The 20,772-nt window shown below is 44.0% G+C and overlaps 5 non-coding genes and 1 pseudogene across 5 annotated transcripts; all 6 read left to right on the plus strand.

Annotated features, from left to right (window-relative positions):
- The first annotated feature begins 4,487 nt into the window (after nucleotides 1-4,487).
- LOC128354336 (5S ribosomal RNA) lies at nucleotides 4,488-4,606 on the plus strand. The gene has a single exon (XR_008321020.1). It is a non-coding gene; the product is annotated as a 5S ribosomal RNA (ribosomal RNA).
- A 413-nt stretch (nucleotides 4,607-5,019) lies between these two features.
- On the plus strand, nucleotides 5,020-5,138 carry LOC128354356 (5S ribosomal RNA). Its single transcript, XR_008321023.1, has one exon. It is a non-coding gene; the product is annotated as a 5S ribosomal RNA (ribosomal RNA).
- Nucleotides 5,139-5,551: 413 nt separating this feature from the next.
- On the plus strand, nucleotides 5,552-5,670 carry LOC128353355 (5S ribosomal RNA). Its single transcript, XR_008320857.1, has one exon. It is a non-coding gene; the product is annotated as a 5S ribosomal RNA (ribosomal RNA).
- A 413-nt stretch (nucleotides 5,671-6,083) lies between these two features.
- Nucleotides 6,084-6,197, plus strand: LOC128354624 (uncharacterized; annotated as a pseudogene).
- An 8,672-nt stretch (nucleotides 6,198-14,869) lies between these two features.
- Nucleotides 14,870-14,988, plus strand: LOC128353692 (5S ribosomal RNA). Its single transcript, XR_008320908.1, has one exon. It is a non-coding gene; the product is annotated as a 5S ribosomal RNA (ribosomal RNA).
- Nucleotides 14,989-15,401: 413 nt separating this feature from the next.
- LOC128353363 (5S ribosomal RNA) lies at nucleotides 15,402-15,520 on the plus strand. The gene has a single exon (XR_008320859.1). It is a non-coding gene; the product is annotated as a 5S ribosomal RNA (ribosomal RNA).
- The last annotated feature ends 5,252 nt before the right edge of the window (nucleotides 15,521-20,772 follow it).

Genomic DNA, 20,772 nt, shown 5'->3' on the forward strand with positions numbered 1-20,772 from the left:
GATATAAATGCCACCTTGGTGAATGGTGATGGGGAAGGGAGGTGGATAAAAATCAAATTTACAATACACAAACGGACTTATGAACTTTTGAATATATATGCCCCGAACGTGGAAAGTGAACGTTCAAATTTCTTCAAAGAAATACAACAACATGGACAAGCAGCTGACATCATCATGGGGGACTTTAATGTGAAATTGAATGATTTGGACGGAAATGTGATAGGTCCGCTGAAAACAGACACTTCAAGGACTGTTTTAAAGGAGTGGATGTTAAAGGAGAGGTGGTGTGATGTGTGGAGGCAAAAAAATCCAGTATTAAGGACATACTCAAGAGTCCAGCAAGTTCAAGGAAAAATAAATAGAAGTAGAATTGATTTATGTCTTGCAAAAGAGGACCAACTGGTGAATATGCATTCTGTTTATTATGAAATTAACTGTTTAAGCGATCATGCATTTTTGATTGTGACGATGGGGGATTTGAGGAAAGGAAGGGGAGGGGGTTTATGGCACCTAAATGCACACTTATTAGAAAATGAATCTTATGTGCAGCAGATACACAATTTAATTATGAAGAAGAGCGTACAGCCTGGTTTCAAAAACGATGTCATACAAGAATGGGAAAATCTAAAAAGGGAAATTAAACAAAAAAGCATTAATTTTGCAAAAAAATTGAGGTTTAAAGACTTACAAAAGGAGAGGAAAATTATAGTTGACATTGATAAAATAAATATGCAAGATGTTGGTGATGAAGACAGGCTGGGCGCTCTGTATGAAGATCTAAAAGAACTGGGAAGGAAAAAATGTGAAGGAGCTATAATAAGAAGTAGAGCACAATATGCAGTGGAGGGAGAAAAAAGTACCAGCTTCTTTTTAAACTTAGAAAGGAGAAAACAGGAACAATGCTATATACATGAGTTAAAAATTAAAGGTGGGGAAGTAACGTCAAAATTATCAAATATTATAGAAAATGTGCATGAATTTTATGTAAATCTGTTTACATCAGAAGGGTCAGATGATAAAATAACATCGGAGGTATTAGACAAATTAAAAGTGCAGTTAGCTGAAGGAGATAGAGAGTTATGTGATCAGGAACTCAGAGTAGAGGAAATAGAGGAAGCTATAAAAAATTTAACAACTAATAAGAGTCCGGGTAGTGATGGGCTGACGGCAAATTTTTATAAGGTTTTTGCCAGTGTGCTTAAGCCGATTCTATTGAAAGTATATAATGAAATGATAAAGACTGAAAGAATAGGAAATACGATGGCAGAAGGTGTAATCACCCTGATTTTTAAAAAGGGGGATAAAACAGATCTGGCCAACTATAGGCCTATTACTCTTTTAAATGTAGATTATAAGATTTTGATGAAGGTGTTTGCAAATAGAGTTAAAACAGTTATGCATAGTATTATAGCACCGACACAGGCATACAGTATTCCAGGGAGGGGGGCACCAGACATAATCCATACTATTAGAGACACAATAGAATATTTAAAAATAACAGGGAGGGAAGGGATTTTGGTTTCGTTAGATTTTAACAAAGCTTTTGACAGGGTGGAGCATGATTTCATGTTTAAAGTATTACAGAAAATGGGATTTGGAGAAAAATTTACAAATTGGTTAAAACTATTATATAGTACAGCGACAGGGAGAGTCAAAATTAATGGTGTCTTAACTGATGAATTCAAACTAAATAGGTCAGTAAGACAGGGGTGTCCCATGTCTTCACTGTTGTATTCTATTGTTGTGGAACCTTTAAGTGTGTTATTGAAATGTGACAATCATGTTAAAGGGATTGATATACCTGGAGGGGGGGTGTGTGTCATCCAGCAATTTGCGGATGACACAACCTTGATGTTAAAAGATATGGAGAGTGTGAATAGGGCAATTGAGCTAGTGAACGCGTTCGGTAGAGCATCAGGCTCCCGGATAAATATCATTAAATCAGAAGTACTATTTATTAACATGGTCAGCCCTGCACAAACCAGCGTGAAATTGAAAATACAACCAAAACATGTGAAGATTCTAGGAACGTATATAGGAGTTGATAATGTGATGGCGAGAGATGAAACCTGGACAAAAATACTAAACAATATAGAAGTGATCTTAACATGGTGGAGGATGAGAGATTTAAAACTCAATGGGAAAGTAGTGGTGTTAAATAGTCTGGTTTATTCTAAACTGAATTACGTGTTAGACGTATTAGACTTACCCTTGTGGGTATTAAATAAGTTACATGAAATAAGCACTAAATTCATTTGGGGAAGCACAATTAGTAAAATAGCTAGGAAAACATTGATAAACACATATAATGAGGGGGGTCTAAGACTGTTGGATATAGAAAGTAGGAAAAAAGCTTTTAGAATCAAGTTAGTTAAGAAATATCTCTGTGATAACACTGAATATGGCTGGAAAAATTTAATGAAGTATTTTCTGAACAAGATATTAAATATAGGGGATTATGTGCTATTAATGAAACTAAAGACACCCATGATGGCAGCACTCCCACATTTTTATAGGGAGGTCCTGTCAGCTCAGGGAGAGTTCTTAGAACACATACACTATGGGGCTAGCTCTGTGAGCATGATAAAAGAATTACCCATTTTTCTGAACAAATATGTCAAAAGAGGAGATCAATGTTTGTATAATGCAAAGATGATACAGGCAAAAATAGTTCAACTAAAAGATATAATGTATGAGGTAATACCTGGGTTTCTACCCACGCAGGCAGTCTATGATAGTGTAAAAGAAATAGATTATGATGTAAAATATGCAACTGTGGACAATTATTATAAAGTAATTCAAGGAAGTATTCCACAATCATGGCAATCAAAAATCAAATCAGATACGAGAAGAGACAGGAGTAGTAGGTTTCCTGATTTAACATTTTTTCATGGTGAAGAAATCAGAGATTTTAGTGTGATAAAGTGCAAACAAATCTATGAACGTGTTGTAATGAAGGTGACACAGAGGCCGGCCTCCTTGTCCTACTGGAGCAGGATGTATCCTACATTAAATGGGGACAAAATCTGGGAGACATGTAAAATTAAAGGGAATAGCATTGAAGCAGCAGATCATGATTTCAAATTAAGACATAACAAAATTTACACTAATGTGATCCTGCACCAGTTAGACAGGGGGGTCGACAGAGAGTGTGATGTGTGTGGGTTAGAAGCTGAAAATTTAGTGCATATGTATGTAAGATGTAATGAACTGGGTGAGTTTTTTGGCAGGTTGAAATGTTGTCTGATCAAAAAACTGGGATTGATCTGGGATGATAGGGATTCATGGGAAATTTTTGTTTTATTTGGTATTTGGGAGAAAAGCAGGGTGAAGAACACAGAGCTGTGCAGGTTCCTATTGAGTCATGCTAGATGGGCTATTAAATCAAGACGTAACATAGCACATTATGAAAATAGGCTAATTTCTGTCTGGTCAATCTTCAAAAACATAGTACAGACTCAGATTAAATATAGGATGATGCACAGCGCTGTGAACTTCACTAAGCTTCTCACTGAACACAGTAGTCTATTTACTTACAAACATAAGGGTAAAATTGAGTGGCACTGGTAGAAGGTAATACTTCAAATAAATGTCTAAAAGCAATAATGTTATATTGGGTAATTTGATAGAAGAAATTATGTTTGTAAATAATTTATTTTTTTCTCCTTTTTATTTATTCATTTTTTGGTTTTGTTTTGTTTTTGTTTTGTTTTGGGGTTTGTGAGTAATGAGTGACTTTTATTTGATAAGTATAGAGTGCCATAACAGTGTGGATCTTGCAAAAGGGAGCTGTTATGGCCAGTTACTGGGATGAATGTTAATATATTGTAATGTTGGGGCGATTTTGATAGATGAAGGTAGCAAGGTTTGTGAATTAAGTGGTTTGGTTTGTTTTGTTTGTTTTGGGTTGTTTTGTATGTGATGTGTGACTGTAAAGATGGATTTTTGTAGCATTTTGATGTGAGAATATTGTAAATCAAAAATATATTTTAAAAAACAAATATATTTACATAATAAAAGACAAAAAAAAAAAACACGCCCGATCTCGTCTGATCTTGGAAGCTAAGCAGGGTCGGGCCTGGTTAGTACTTGGATGGGAGACCGCCTGGGAATACTCCATCACCGCACACAGGGCTTTGAGGAACAAAAGCTGCAATCATTCCAGCTATGTCTGAATGCACGCCAGAGAGGTGGCACTGAGACGCCTCACTTTCCAAGTAGTTTTTAGGGTTCCAGTTCTCACTGTTACAGCCTGTAAAAAGCCTGCAATCATCCCGCATGTACACAAATGGCCTGAGGAACAAGGTTGAAGTCCTTCCAGCTGTGTGTTTCTCCGCAGAAAAAAAACAACTATTCCTATCAAAGTACTGTTAAAGGATAGCATGTGTTTGATGGCTGAGACACCATTATCCGCCACTCAGCTGGTGTGAGCAACTGTCAGTGGTGTCACAGCATGTTTAAATGGGCTTTCTGCGGCCTGTTTCGTCGCTTACGGCCATACCACCCTGAACACGCCCGATCTCGTCTGATCTCGGAAGCTAAGCAGGGTCGGGCCTTGTTAGTACTTGGATGGGAGACCGCCTGGGAATACCAGGTGCTGTAAGCTTTTTTTCCCTCTCAGCTGTCACCAAAGGAGGGCGCTGTTGCTCCATCACCGCACACAGGGCTTTGAGGAACAAAAGCTGCAATCATTCCAGCTGTGTCTGAATGCACGCCAGAGAGGTGGCACTGAGACGCCTCACTTTCCAAGTAGTTTTTAGGGTTCCAGTTCTCACTGTTACAGCCTGTAAAAAGCCTGCAATCATCCCGCATGTACACAAATGGCCTGAGGAACAAGGTTGCAGTCCTTCCAGCTGTGTGTTTCTCCGCAGAAAAAAAACAACTATTCCTATCAAAGTACTGTTAAAGGATAGCATGTGTTTGATGGCTGAGACACCATTATCCGCCACTCAGCTGGTGTGAGCAACTGTCAGTGGTGTCACAGCATGTTTAAATGGGCTTTCTGCGGACTGTTTCGTCACTTACGGCCTTACCACCCTGAACACGCCCGATCTCGTCTGATCTCGGAAGCTAAGCAGGGTCGGGCCTGGTTAGTACTTGGATGGGAGACCGCCTGGGAATACCAGGTGCTGTAAGCTTTTTTTCCCTCTCAGCTGTCACCAAAGGAGGGCGCTGTTGCTCCATCACCGCACACAGGGCTTTGAGGAACAAAAGCTGCAATCATTCCAGCTGTGTCTGAATGCACGCCAGAGAGGTGGCACTGAGACGCCTCACTTTCCAAGTAGTTTTTAGGGTTCCAGTTCTCACTGTTACAGCCTGTAAAAAGCCTGCAATCATCCCGCATGTACACAAATGGCCTGAGGAACAAGGTTGCAGTCCTTCCAGCTGTGTGTTTCTCCGCAGAAAAAAAAAAACTATTCCTATCAAAGTACTGTTAAAGGATAGCATGTGTTTGATGGCTGAGACACCATTATCCGCCACTCAGCTGGTGTGAGCAACTGTCAGTGGTGTCACAGCATGTTTAAATGGGCTTTCTGCGGCCTGTTTCGTTGCTTACGGCCATACCACCCTGAACACGCCCGATCTCGTCTGATCTCGGAAGCTAAGCAGGGTCGGGCCTGGTTAGTACTTGGATGGGAGACCGCCTGGGAATACCAGGTGCTGTAAGCTTTTTTTCCCTCTCAGCTGTCACCAAAGGAGGGCGCTGTTGCTCCATCACCGCACACAGGGCTTTGAGGAACAAAAGCTGCAATCATTCCAGCTGTGTCTGAATGCACGCCAGAGAGGTGGCACTGAGACGCCTCACTTTCCAAGTAGTTTTTAGGGTTCCAGTTCTCACTGTTACAGCCTGTAAAAAGCCTGCAATCATCCCGCATGTACACAAATGGCCTGAGGAACAAGGTTGCAGTCCTTCCAGCTGTGTGTTTCTCCGCAGAAAAAAAAAAACTATTCCTATCAAAGTACTGTTAAAGGATAGCATGTGTTTGATGGCTGAGACACCATTATCCGCCACTCAGCTGGTGTGAGCAACTGTCAGTGGTGTCACAGCATGTTTAAATGGGCTTTCTGCGGCCTGTTTCGTCGCTTACGGCCATACCACCCTGAACACGCCAGATCTCGTCTGATCTCGGAAGCTAAGCAGGGTCGGGCCTGGTTAGTACTTGGATGGGAGACCGCCTGGGAACGGGCCATGACCCCCCCAAGTCCCTAACGGTGATCCTGGGATGAGCACGATCCTGGGCCACCTGCTGGACGATCCTGGTACTGCAAGATGTTGCAAGATGCTGTGGTCGAGTGGGTAGAGCGTTGGTTTACCATTCATGAGATGACAGGTTCGAGCCCCTGTCCAGCTAATAGAAAGCTATAGATTGACATCTCCAGTAAATGGTTGCATTGAAGGTTTATGAAGATGGGTAATTTCCTTGAAAGATGTATAATCCCTTACACTGCTTGACAGAATAATTGTAGTTGAAAGGTGCAAACCCCTGTGTTTGAATGCAGTTCATTTCAGGGAAGTATAAAACAGGTCAGTATTCTTATTCCTCTTTTTGGACCCTTCATTTCACGTAAACTTTTAATTTCAGGTAAGCATCACACTCCAGTTAGTTTCAGGTAAGTATAATGCAGGTAAGTATTCTTATTCAGCTTTTTGGACCCTTGATTTCAGGTTAAGTTTTAATTTTAGGCAAGCATTGCACTCCAACATAGGTTCATGTTACAAAAGTTACCCAAGTGGATATTTTTAGTATGTAAAGCAGTTAATAACTGGTAAGTATTAATCGATTAAGCCATGGCAACACATGAATAAATAATGACCCTTTTTATACAGTGAATGTAAAACACTTAAATATGGAATTGTTATGTAAACACCAGGTAATAAGCAGAGCCGTTTTCAAATGCAATGAAAATATTTTATTGACACCACAGGAATGAAATCAAACATGACGTGAAGGATCCCACATGCTTGATGCAAAAGGTAACAGGTAGGTATGAATGAAACATGTATATGAACATTTTTGTATGAAACACATGAATTACATTACAACATGTATGAAATGTAAAACAACACACAAATAAGTTAAATAAATATATACGTTATAAACATTTAAAACATTTTTAAACAATTTCACAGTATTTACATCATTGTGTGTGTGTGTGTGTGTGTGTGTGTGTGTGTGTGTGTGTGTGTGTGTGTGAGACAGACAGACAGTCCAGTAACCAACAACAAGGTTAGAAGGATGTTCTCCTCTTCTCCAGTTCCCATCAACCACAGTTTTGAAGTGTTCATAACTGTTATATGTTACACACAAGCACAATGCTGTAAGTACCATAGACTATATTACAGTGTCATACAGTACAGCACACAATGTGCTGTGTGATCATAAGGAAAATACACATTTTAAATCAATTTCACAGTATTTACATCATTGTGTGTGTGTGTGTGTGTGTGTGTGTCAGTATGGTGTGTGTGTGTGTGTGTGTGTGCGTGCGTGCCTGCGTGTGTGTGTGTGTGTCAGTGTGAGTGACAGACAGACAGACAGTCATTGCAACCCACAACAGGTTTAGAGGGTGGCTCTCCTCTTCTCCAGTTCCTGGTCCACCACACTTTTAAAGTGTTCATAGCTGGTGTATGTTACACCTTCGAAGCCAGGTGTGGTGGACATATTGGTGGCGGGGCAAAAGGTGAAGATTTTCTGGCTGCTTCCAGCCACCTTGTCTTTGGAAGGGGTGTATTTCTTCCGCTGCCCCCCACACTGCGGCACTTTGCAAGCCCCACATGGCTTATTGGACTTGTTGGGCATCACAGGTTTCACGGCGGGAGGACAGGGTGGGAGGACAGGGAGGAAGACTGGGTTGGCAGATGGCAGCAATCTCACTGACGGAGCCTGTGGTTGGGTTGGCAGCACTAGGAGGACAGGTGCTTTTGCCACGGCAGATGACACGTAGGATGCAGTGGCAGGCTTGGGCTGGATACTGCGGTGTGAAGGGCCTGGTTGACAGCCTGGCTGTGGCTCTGACTGCAGCTGCGGCTCTTCAAAGTCCAACCTGTAAAAAATAAAAGAAAAACACACACACACACAAGCACAATACTGTGAGTATCATATACTATAATACAGTGCAATACAGTACAGCTCTCCACAAAAAAATAAACAGATAGAGTGAGTGAAGAGCTTACCTCCGCTTTTCCCCACGCCTTTTGCCAGCGACATGGTGAGGCTCCTGGTACTGCACCTGAGGTCTGTCTGGTGGTGGCAGTGACGACGGCAGAGCAGGGGCATCAGGCATTGGTTGGTCTGACAGAACGTCCCGATGAGTCTTCACTCTTGGCCTGACCGTTGCCCTGAAGTTGGCCATCTTCTCCTCCCTCCTGAAAAAGTTGCTGATGGACTTGGCGTTTATGTTGGGCAGCGGGATGGCGAGGCTGCCCAGGACCGGGTCGTCCCTCACTCTGTCGGCGATCCTCTTGTACTGGCCTTTGATGGACGAGGTCAGCTTGCTGGGAGACGAATGGAATTTGCTGCAGGTGGGATAGTGCTGCAGCATCTTAATCAGGAGGTACAGAAGACGGCTCTCCTCGGTCACCTGCGCTGCTTGGGGGTACCTCATCCAGCCAAACTTGGTCTTCTGGGCCGCGCTGGTCTCTGGCGTGTCGGCTCCGAGGCAACGGCCAAAGAGGGTATAGCCCCACCTGGACTCGTACTTCTTGACGAAGTTGACGCCGGACCGGTCGTGGTCGTGGAGAGCAGCAGCAGCCGTGGCAATTTGCTGCCTCAGCACGGCGGGCACGAGGTGGTGGTGGTCGCTGTCGTCTGCCAGCTGGAGGAGAAGCGACGCAAGGGCCTCCACTTCCTCTATCCCAGGCAGATGGAGATGGCGTTGGCTGGCCAGGACATCCTGCAAAGCGGGGTCGTCCTCTTCCTCCACCTGCTCTGCCTGAGTGAGGACCACGTGCTTCTCACAGACGTGGTCTATGGGGTCCTCCTCCGACATGCCTCCGACACCTTCGTCAGCCTGCTCGTCCTCCTCGTCCTCCTCTTCCCCGCCACTCTCCTCAGCAGCGGACTCCCCTTTCCCCTCCTCCTCCTCCTCCTCGTCCTTCCTGCACTGCTCCTCCTCAGCTGCAAAACATTACATTGTGTTGAGTTACATTGTGATTAGTAGTGATGAGTACAAGGTTATCAGACAGTTAGCGGGCAGGTGATTTTAGTATATATTGTTGTGTGATGAAAAATGCTGTACCTTTCTGCGCGTAGTAGTGCCTTGCAGTGAATGCGGTGGATTGGCACATGGCATACTCAACGCCAAGCAGCTCCTCCTCGTCCGGGTGGTTGTAGTCGTCAGGGTACGGCAGAGGCGCAGCGAAATTCGGCTCAAAGACGTGCTCCTTGCCAAAGAGCAGCTCCGCCTGGCGATTCATTCGCTGGATCCTCGCAGCGTCCACACAACTCGTCTGACGACCACGCCCTCCCTCGACGCGAAGGGACTCCATCCTGGCGTTCCACTGTACGGCGAAGGCGATCAGGTACGCCTGAAACACATTGCATGTAACACATTTCTGGCGTTATTGTAGTTGAAAATTAAAGTTGCCCTTCTTTAAGCATAATGTTGTCTATTTGTATAACATTCTTGAAAAAATCTAATAAACAAATATTTTTTAAAAATAAAGAAAAATGAGAATTGACGATGTTGACAAAGCGTTTTGTTTTCATTACTCACTTGGAATGGCATGATGCCGCATCTGTTTGATGGTATGGCGTTTACAAGATGGGAGTGCAGCCCTTCCAGGGAATTGCTGCCACGCCGGCACCTGTACTTCTGCAGCTTCACACCGTTCAGCACCACCGTCCTCACTGCCACGTACAGTGGAACACCAGGGGGGTCCTGCAACACACACCACAGTACGAGGTTCATGATTACTCTGTCCCATCCATGTGTCTAAACATGGCCATACTTGTATCTGTCTTGACCCATTCACAAATTAACTTGCCTGCATGCATCCGAGGTGCTTGCTCGCCGTTGCCCAATGCGCATCTACGGCGTCTGCGGACTTGAACAGGGGGATGCCGTCGATGTCGAGGCCTGCTGGTCCCTTGAACTCATCAAGGATGGAGTCCACGGTCGCAGCAGTCTCCTGTAACGCACAGGTGGGAAAGGTATAATTAGAAATGTTATTCATATAACACAGCTTTATTACACATGATGCGTTTCTATTACAAACTTATTACAAATAGTTACCTCAACACCCCTCGTGATGCGCCTGACGTAGCTCTTGATCTGCGACGGCTTGAGGAAGGCGAGCATCTGCTGGTCGGTGTGGTTGCCGTACAGTTCCTCGTTGCCCTTCCGCACTGCCTGGACCAAGAGCAACATGTCCCCCCTGTTGTAGGCCAACACCGCCCCCGCCATGGCACTCATGAAAACGCCGTACTTGGCGTGGCTCTGCTTTATCACAACAGCATCCCAGCGGTGCAGCCAGTGCCTGATGTCGAGACGGACCACAGCACCCCTCTTCACCCAGTCACTGAAGAGGGTCTCCAGGAACGATGAGCCACTGTCACTGAAATGACATGGGAAAAAAATAGCATGCATCTACAAAGTATCTATGCAATAGTGTTTCACTAAAATAACTTGTCATGTGTTATTATAATTACCTGAATTAATTATTTTAAATATCATTACATTGTGATGAGATATCATTATGCTATGATGGAATTAATGAAATTAAAATGTACCGGCAGCAGTTGTTGTCGGCGTAGATGACTCTCGGGGCTGGAGCGTTGGCACGCTCGAACCGAGCCACAAGACCCCTGGCCATGCGTGCATAGCAGCCCTCGGACTCAGCTGCCACCACCACCGTCGTCAGGAACTGACCCCACTCGTTCAGGACGCTGGTGAGGTACTGCATCGTGCCCTGGCCGTCCCCGTAGATCTTCTTCAGGACCTGTCATAAAACAGACCAAATCAAAACATACACATCATTACATTACATTAATGTCACCAGTTAAGACACACAGCATTTTTTTTTTCTTTTACCATAACATGATGGCTGCGTGCATACCTTTCTTGTGCCGTCTATGCAGAGGAATTCTCCAGTCATGCTGAGGATCTCGCTGCGGTACACTGGCATCTTCTCCATCTCCATGATGAGGTGTGCTCGCCTCAGCACCCGGGCAGATGGAAGCGGAGACTGGGGAATGGGAGGGGTGTACGTCCCTGCAGGCTTGGCGAAGGCGAGGATGCCCTTCTGCGAGGAGGATGAGGCTGCCGTCGACGAAGAGCCAGCTGTGTGTGCGTCGTACAGCAGAGTCTGGTACAGGTCACGCCGCTCGATGTACCACTCGTCGTGGCCCTGTTTCAGCAGCCGCTGCACCTTGCTCATCGACACGGCGTTGAGGCGGTCGCTCAGCAGAGTCACCACTCCTCTGTCGATGGCGCGCTTCCCACACAGAATGGCGGGGAACATCCGTCTAACGGCAGGGGCGAGGCTCATCAGAACTTTTGGACTGTAGGCCAGCCAAATGTACTGCTGCTGCTGATGGTGATCTTCCTCCTCCTCCTCCTCCCCCTCGATGTCGTGCGCCACCGACACATGCCTCACCTTCTCGCAGTAGGAGCACTTCAGCTTCTCTGTCAGGAGGGTGTAATAAGATGACATGCCACACACCTGCCTGGCATAGCTGCCGAAGCCCTTCCTCTCCAGGTATTCCCCAGGCGGCGCAGGGCAGTTGGTGTTGGGGCAGGGAATCATGGCCTTCATCACACCGACGGGGCGCCAGAAGAAGGCAGGCGTGGTGAAAAAGGAGAGCATGCTGGGAACTGCTCCCTTGACAGACACAGGCAGTGGGGGTGGGTGGAACTCCATCTTCTCCTTCAGCAACTTCCTCTCCACAATGTCACCTTTGGCATTTTTATAGCGGGATGCCCTCTCAAACAGGCCATATGCCTCGTTGCTCTTCATCCACTTAATGTTTGGGAGGGCGATGCCAAGTGCTTGGGCAGATGAGGGTGGCTCCTCCCAGTACCTCTGCCAACCTTCCAGGTGGATGCCGGAGGACACAGAGGGCTCCTGCGATGGTGGCACGGCAGGCTCCTGGCTGGCAGCTGCGGCTGGGGTGAGCTGTCCCACGGTGGTGATGTGGGTGGAGACAGGGACCTGGGACTCATCCAGGAGTTGTTCTGCAAAGCACACACACACACACACACACACACACACACACACACACACACACACACACACACACAGAATTGAGATAGTTATTCTAAATGAACATAATGACAGAAGTAAAGAAAAACATTATTAGTTTAAGCCGCTCTAGAAGGGATACAATGGTCAATTCATTCCATATGTAAGCATAATAATATTACCTGCCACAGCCAATAGCTCGGCATCACTGGCATAATTGGAGCCATGCTGGGAAAAGGATGACACCGCTGCGCCTGTCTTTTCCTGAAAAAACAAAAACAAAAAAAACAGTAAGATCCAGACATCATGGTTTTGAAATAGTGTGGATTATCACTCACATGTACATGTAGAAATTTTAACCTAGCTAACTTGCCTTCAGCTTCTTGTCAACTAGACAGGTGACAGAGGGGAAGTTGTTAACATATTCCTGCAGGCGCTCCTTCTGCCACTTCATGAGCTCATTCAGCTCACCCTGGTGAATGTATTCGGCCAGTATCCACGCCACCCAACCAGCGTCATTCTCCAGCAGCCACCTGAATGTCTGCCCGGCGTACTTTCCAAAGGTCATGACGAGCTGGCCTCTCCACATTTCCCCTCCAGCCTCTCTGGCAGCGGCCTCCGCCTTCACGGGGTCCAGCCAGGTCGGGTCCACCTTCTTGTTGGGGTTGTCTGCCTCAGCCTTGGCAGCTGCCGTACACCTCAACCGGGCCTCTCCTTGCTTGTACAAAGGGATGTTGGGGTACTGGTGCTGTTTCTGGTGTAGGTCCAGCTGGGGCTGGGTAGCGAAGCTCTTCCCACACACGTCACAGGCATGCTGCTTTGGGTAATGGAGCTTCATGTGGCGTGTGAGGTTGGACTTCAGAGTAAACCTCTTGTTGCATACCTCACACTCATAGCTATCATGGCTCTCCATTCTTTCTGGTAATGTAAACACAGGTAATAGGGATCAGACAGTGATGACTGTTCATTTAACTTTCCAACAAGTGACTGTAACAAAACTTTTAAACATGGCTTATTTACAGTCAGTAGTCATCATATGAATAAGGTCAAAGCAAGACAGCCAAGTTATTTATTTAAACTGGATGACAGTATTTAGTTACACAACACAGCTGTTACAGTGGTTAGCCTACTATACAGCGGGCTGTCATTAGTTCAGTCTAGCAACATTTCAAAGCTGGAATTAGTCACCCAATACAGTATTTCATGCAATGACATCCTTTCCCTCAACAGACATAATCTTCACATGATACATGATCGGCTATACAGAAATGTGCTGTTGGTGTATTAGCCTAGGACAACACGCTCGCCAGATTGTTCTAAATAGCCCTATGTTGTTAGAAATTGCTGTTTACCAGGTATGCAGCGCATCCCATGCAACAAGAGATTAACACGGTCGCCAAATTGCTTTATGTTACACTTACTCTGGCATCGGCTGTTGTCTAAACAGTCACATTTACCCACATTAACACATATCCACATCAAATTGACCAAGAAAATGTTGATTGTCGCTGAAAAGCAACAGGTGTGCAGGTGTGCGACGTAGCCGCTAGTGCTACTGTAATCGTCGTTGCGCTGACCGCTAGCAGACTAATTACCTCAGGAGGCGGATGAACCTGACAGAAAACTTTGCAGATAGCCCCCAACTCAAACAAATTTCGACGAATTATAGATTAATACTAAGAAAACTTTCTTCTAACAACACACTTTCAACTCATTGTAAACAGTCTTGTTAGCCGCGTTAGCTAGCTACAGACGCACATTAATCAACTTGGGTGAATATAGTCATGCCATACACCGTTGGAAAGCTTACACGATTAAAACGAGACCAACCACGAGTAATATGGTTGCTCACAGACAAAACGGCGTTAGGTTGACTGAAGTCTACCCAGCAGCTAAAAACATACCTTCAACGTCTTCCCTTTATACACAACGACCGTGTTATGACACAGAATCTTTTCTCTTTCTACAAAATCGATACAGCTTAATACATACCTTAAAATTTTTTAAGTTAACTAGCAAAGGATGAAGAGAATAAAATTTACCTGAGTGAATCCTCCGTTGACAGTAGTGGCAATGACCGGTGAATACATTAGATGACGTATTCTGATCCTCGCTCAATGATTGGTCTGTTGAGCGCTGAGCTCTGCTCAACATTGCTCAACCATTGGCTGATCGCTCCTCAGCTCTGCTCAACATTGCTCAACCATTGGTCGGTTGACGGCAGCTTAGGGACTTGGTGGAGAAAGTGCCTGGGAACACCAGGTGCTGTAAGCTTTTTTTCCCTCTCAGCTGTCACCAAAGGAGGGCGCTGTTGCTCCATCACCGCACACAGGGCTTTGAGGAACAAAAGCTGCAATCATTCCAGCTGTGTCTGAATGCACGCCAGAGAGGTGGCACTGAGACGCCTCAATTTCCAAGTAGTTTTTAGGGTTCCAGTTCTCACTGTTACAGCCTGTAAAAAGCCTGCAATCATCCCGCATGTACACAAATGGCCTGAGGAACAAGGTTGCAGTCCTTCCAGCTGTGTGTTTCTCCGCAGAAAAAAAAACTATTTCTATCAAAGTACTGTTAAAGGATAGCATGTGTTTGATGGCTGAGACACCATTATCCGCCACTCAGCTGGTGTGAGCAACTGTCAGTGGTGTCACAGCATGTTTAAATGGGCTTTCTGCGGCCTGTTTCGTCGCTTACGGCCATTCCACCCTGAACACGCCCGATCTCGTCTGATCTCGGAAGCTAAGCAGGGTCGGGCCTGGTTAGTACTTGGATGGGAGACCGCCTGGGAATACCAGGTGCTGTAAGCTTTTTTTCCCTCTCAGCTGTCACCAAAGGAGGGCGCTGTTGCTCCATCACCGCACACAGGGCTTTGAGGAACAAAAGCTGCAATCATTCCAGCTGTGTCTGAATGCACGCCAGAGAGGTGGCACTGAGACGCCTCACTTTCCAAGTAGTTTTTAGGGTTCCAGTTCTCACTGTTACAGCCTGTAAAAAGCCTGCAATCATCCCGCATGTACACAAATGGCCTGAGGAACAAGGTTGCAGTCCTTCCAGCTGTGTGTTTCTCCGCAGAAAAAAAAAAACTATTCCTATCAAAGTACTGTTAAAGGATAGCATGTGTTTGATGGCTGAGACACCATTATCCGCCACTCAGCTGGTGTGAGCAACTGTCAGTGGTGTCACAGCATGTTTAAATGGGCTTTCTGCGGCCTGTTTCGTCGCTTACGGCCATACCACCCTGAACACGCCCGATCTCGTCTGATCTCGGAAGCTAAGCAGGGTCGGGCCTGGTTAGTACTTGGATGGGAGACCGCCTGGGAATACCAGGTGCTGTAAGCTTTTTTTCCCTCTCAGCTGTCACCAAAGGAGGGCGCTGTTGCTCCATCACCGCACACAGGGCTTTGAGGAACAAAAGCTGCAATCATTCCAGCTGTGTCTGAATGCACGCCAGAGAGGTGGCACTGAGACGCCTCACTTTCCAAGTAGTTTTTAGGGTTCCAGTTCTCACTGTTACAGCCTGTAAAAAGCCTGCAATCATCCCGCATGTACACAAATGGCCTGAGGAACAATGTTGCAGTCCTTCCAGCTGTGTGTTTCTCCGCAGAAAAAAAAAAAACTATTCCTATCAAAGTACTGTTAAAGGATAGCATGTGTTTGATGGCTGAGACACCATTATCCGCCACTCAGCTGGTGTGAGCAACTGTCAGTGGTGTCACAGCATGTTTAAATGGGCTTTCTGCGGCCTGTTTCGTCGCTTACGGCCACACCCCCTGAACACGTCTACACGTTTCCGGTTCCGGTGATTACCTGCAGCACATGGTGGAGCACAGAGGAGAGAGACAAACGAACGCGAGGAGAACGAAAAGAAAAATAACAACAAAGGTGAAAGAAAGTACTACTTCCCCCTGCAGCATATCCTGCCAGGGGGATAGTTTTCTGAACCCGAAAAAAAAAGGATGGATCACCCGGTAACGAAAAAGGCAACGGACATGACGAAGGATTTTGGTGTGGCGGAAAATGGTGGAGCTGCGCGGAGGGACTTGCGTCCGACTGCGGCAGGTGGAGAAAAGAAAGGAGGAGAGGTGGAGGTCGGAGAGAGTGGGGCCGACGGAGGAGTGGAGAGAGGAGCGGGGACGGAGGGTCTGATGAGCAGCGAAGTGGAGAGAGAAAAGGAGACTGTGCAGCGCGGAGGACGCAATGAAGGAGCAGCGCGGAGGAAGGGAGAGGACGGAGCGGAGGGGAAGATGAAAGAAGTCAGGAGTGATAATGTTATAAAAAAAGAACTTGTGATAAACGTGGAGATCGAAGGAGATGATATTATCACCATGATGGATTTGTTAAAAGCAGTGGAGCTCACCTGTGGCAGAGTGCTGGGATGCAGGACAAAAAATGATAAAAGGTGGGAACTCACTATGAACAATTTAAGAGGAAAAGAAAGACTATTGGATGGTTTTAAATTAAAAAACTCAAAAATAGTGGCAACAGAATTTATTAACAACATAAGGGTGGTGTCTTTTTTAAACTTGCCAATGTATATAACGGACAATCAAATAATAGATAAATTGCGTCAATGGGGAGTGAAACCAGCATCAGACATTCGCCGGAGGAAATGGGCAGGGACAGAGATTTTTGACGGGACAAGATTCCTAAAAGTACAGTTTCCAGAAGCTATCTCGTCCCTGCCCTACAGCACTAAATTTGAAACATTGGAGGGATCCGAATATTTCAGGGTGCTGCATGACAGACAGACGAGAGTGTGCCGGTTGTGTATGCAGCCGGGGCACATATTGCGTGAGTGTCCGGATTTTCTCTGTTTTAAATGCAAAAAGCAGGGACACTACGCTCGCGAGTGTGCAAAAATGATGACTGTGGACACAGAGGAGGGAGAGATGGTGGAGGAGGAGGAGGACGTAGCGGAGGAGGAGGAGGAGGAGGACGCAGCGGAGAAAGATGAGGAGGAGGAGGAGGAGGACGCAGCGGAGAAAGATGAGGAGGAGAAGGAGGAGGACGTAGCGGAGGAAGTGGAGGTGGAGGTGGCGGAGAATCGGGAGGTGATGGAGTCTGAGGAAGACATTGATGATGATGGTGAAGAGGAGGATCAATCGCTTGAGCGAGCCATGGGTCTCATGCATGAGAAACAGGAGGCGGATGGGGGATCAAAAAATGCTTCTCATACAGAGAGGCAGTCTCGTCTCCCCTCGTTTTCAGACTCTCAAGGACATGTTAAAGTGAGAGGAGTAAGAACAAGGAGTCGCAGCAGTCAGCGCATGGAGGTTTTGCTAAGCTCAGAGCGCATTCCTTGCGCTAAAATGGATCTGGTGGAGAAGGAGGATGATGATTTCGCGGATACACCCCGGAGCGGGTTCCATAGGGATTTTATTATGTCGGGAAAAGGAAAAAAGGTGAGGAAAAAAAAATGAGATACAGGCCTATACATAAGTTAAGCATCAATGTTTTTGTTTAGACTGTTTTTATTTATTTTTTTGTCCCTCACTATGATTGATTTAATTTCTTTAAATGTAAATGGACTGAGGAACATGATTAAGTTTGAAAACATGCTGGCGTTATGTGATGCTCCAATTTTATGTTTACAAGAGACTCATTGGGACTCAGAGTGGGAGCAGCGCTGTCGGACTTTGTGGCCAGCTTTTTCTTTTTTTTCTAGTTTTGGACAGTGTAACGCCAGAGGCGTCAGCGTCATAGTGAGGGACGGTTTAAATATTGATGCAACTTATGTTGATAATGATGAAGAAGGTCGCTGGATTAAGATAACATTTTCTTATGAAAGTATAAAATATACATTATTGAATATATATGCACCGAATATTGAGGGTGAAAGATCTTTATTTTTTTCTTTTCTTGAGAACATTGGAAGTGACTGTGACATAATTATTGGTGATTTTAATGTTAAACTGTCGGTGCTTGATGTAGCACAAAACATAAAATTGAAACAGGATTCATCACGAGCAGGTTTACAAAACTTTATGAACAAGTATGATTTTTGTGATCTCTGGCGCTCTAAAAATCCGATAAAAAGAGAATTTTCAAGGATGCAAATGCATCAGGGGTCTTTAAGACAAAGTCGTATTGATTTAGTTTTGGTGAAGAAAACTCTTTTATTTCTTTTTGATACTGTGAGTCATAATTTATCTTTTATGAGCGATCATGTTTTTTTGAAGGTGGGAATGGGGGTTAAGAGAAGAGGAAGAGGTGGTGGTGTATGGCATTTAAATGCAAATTTACTTTTGAATAGGGATTATGTTAAGTGTGTTTCTGAGTTAATTTCTTTTGAGAGTACTAGAGATGAATTTTTGTCAAACATAATAGAAGGGTGGGAAGATTTAAAATTAAAGATTAAATATAAAAGCATTCGTTTTGCAAAAAGATTATCTTTTCAAAATAAATTAGAAGAAAAAGTATTACGTTCAAAATTAATGCAAATGCAAGGACAATCTGATACAAATATTAATGATTTTTTGAGTGTTCAAAATAAGTTGTTTGAAATAGATAGGCTGAAATGTGAGGGGGCTATTTTGCGTAGTAAAGCACAATATGCAGTAGAGGGGGAAAAAAATACTGCTTTTTTTTTAAACTTAGAGAAACAACGTCAATCGCGGTGTTATATAGATCAAATCAAAAATAAAAATGGGGAGGTGGTAAATTCTTTTGTTGAAGTGTTGGAAACTGTGAAAGAGTTTTATGAGACGCTTTTTAGTTCTGAAGTGAATGATGTTACATTAACTGAAAAAATCACGAGTAGTTTGAATGTTATTTTGTCTGATGCTGATAGAAGTATGTGTGATCAAGTGTTAACTGTGAAAGATATAGAAAATGCAATTAATCAATTAGTGCTTAACAAAAGTCCAGGTAGTGATGGTCTGACTGCAAATTTTTATGTATGCTTTAAATCTGTGTTGGTGCCCATTTTGTTAAAACTGTATGATGAAATGGAGATCAAACAGAAAGTACCAACTACCATGTCTGAGGGTTTGATAACTCTTCTTTTTAAAAAAGGTGACAGAGTTGACATGGCTAACTATAGACCAATTACCCTTTTGAATACGGACTATAAAATCTTGATGAAAATCTTTGCAAATAGATTTAAGAGTGTTTTGCACACTATAATTTCGCCAACACAGGCTTATAGTATACCAGAGAGAGAGGTGACTGATATTATTTTTTCTGTACGTGATGTGGTTGAGTTTTTAAAAACTACAAATCAAGGGGGTATTTTGTTATCTATTGATTTTAATAAGGCTTTTGATAGGGTGGAACATTATTTTCTTTTTAGTGTATTGGAAAAATTTGGTTTTGGGGAACGAATTGTAAAATGGTTGAATTTATTGTATAGTACAGCTACGGCGAGAGTCAAATGTAATGGGGTTCTGACTGACAGTTTTTCTTTGCAACGCTCAGTGCGTCAAGGCTGTCCAATGTCCTCGATATTATATTCTCTTGTAGTTGAGCCTTTAAGTGTTATGATCAAATCTGAAAATAGAATTAAAGGTATTGTTCTGCCTGGAGGAGAAAAGTGTGTCATTCAGCAATTTGCTGACGACACGACCATTCTGGTTCAGGATATGTCTAGCATTACAAAAACTGTGGAATTGGTTAATCTTTATGGCAGAGCTTCTGGCTCTGTTATCAATATGAAAAAATCTGAAATTATGTTTATTAATATTCCTGAACCACCGCAGGCTGAGCTTAGTTTTAATTTGCAGAGTCAGCATTTAAAAATTCTAGGGTCTTATGTGGGCAAAGATGGGAAAGTAGCAAGAGATTTGACATGGGAGGAGCATTTAAAAAAATTAGAATCAACTCTTAATTTTTGGCGTTTACGCAATTTGAAATTAGGGGGAAAGGTTATGATTGTAAATAGTTTGATTGTTTCACGTTTGTATTATACATTGGCTGTAGTAGATTTACCTCTGTGGGTGGTAAAAAGGTTGAATGTTATTATATCTGTGTTTTTATGGGGTGCTCCAGTAGGCAAAATTGCTAGAAAAACTCTAGTGGGTCCATACTGTGAGGGGGGTTTAAAATTAGTTGATATTGTAAGTAAAAAAAATGCATTCAGAATGAAAACTATCAAAAAATATTTGTGTGATGATACTAATTATAGTTGGAAACACATTATGAGGTTTTTTTTAAATAATGTATTAAATATCGGAGATTTTGTACTACTAATGCAGCTCAAACAGTCCATGACTGAAGGACTTCCTCCTTTTTATAGAGAAGTTTTGTCAGCTCATGCGGCTTTTTTGAAGCATTTGTCTTTTGAAAGTACTGACTTGTCTGTATTGAAAAATATGCCTATTTTCCTGAACAAATATATTGTGAAGCAGGGAGCTTTGTTGTATAATGTGAATATGGTAAAAGCTGGGTTTAAACAGTTAAAAGACTTGATGTATGAGGTGATGCCGGGGTTTTATCCGCCGCAGGTTATTTATGATGAAATGAAGGAAATTGATGAAAAAGTCACAATGAAAGCTGTCATAACTTATTATGAGGTAGTGCAAACAAGTATGCCTTTACAATGGTCTGCATTGATAAGAAATACTGCAGTCCCACATTGTAGTACTACTTTACCG

This window comes from Scomber japonicus, chromosome 2 (assembly GCF_027409825.1).
Source record: "Scomber japonicus isolate fScoJap1 chromosome 2, fScoJap1.pri, whole genome shotgun sequence".
NCBI classification, from domain to species: domain Eukaryota; kingdom Metazoa; phylum Chordata; class Actinopteri; order Scombriformes; family Scombridae; genus Scomber; species Scomber japonicus.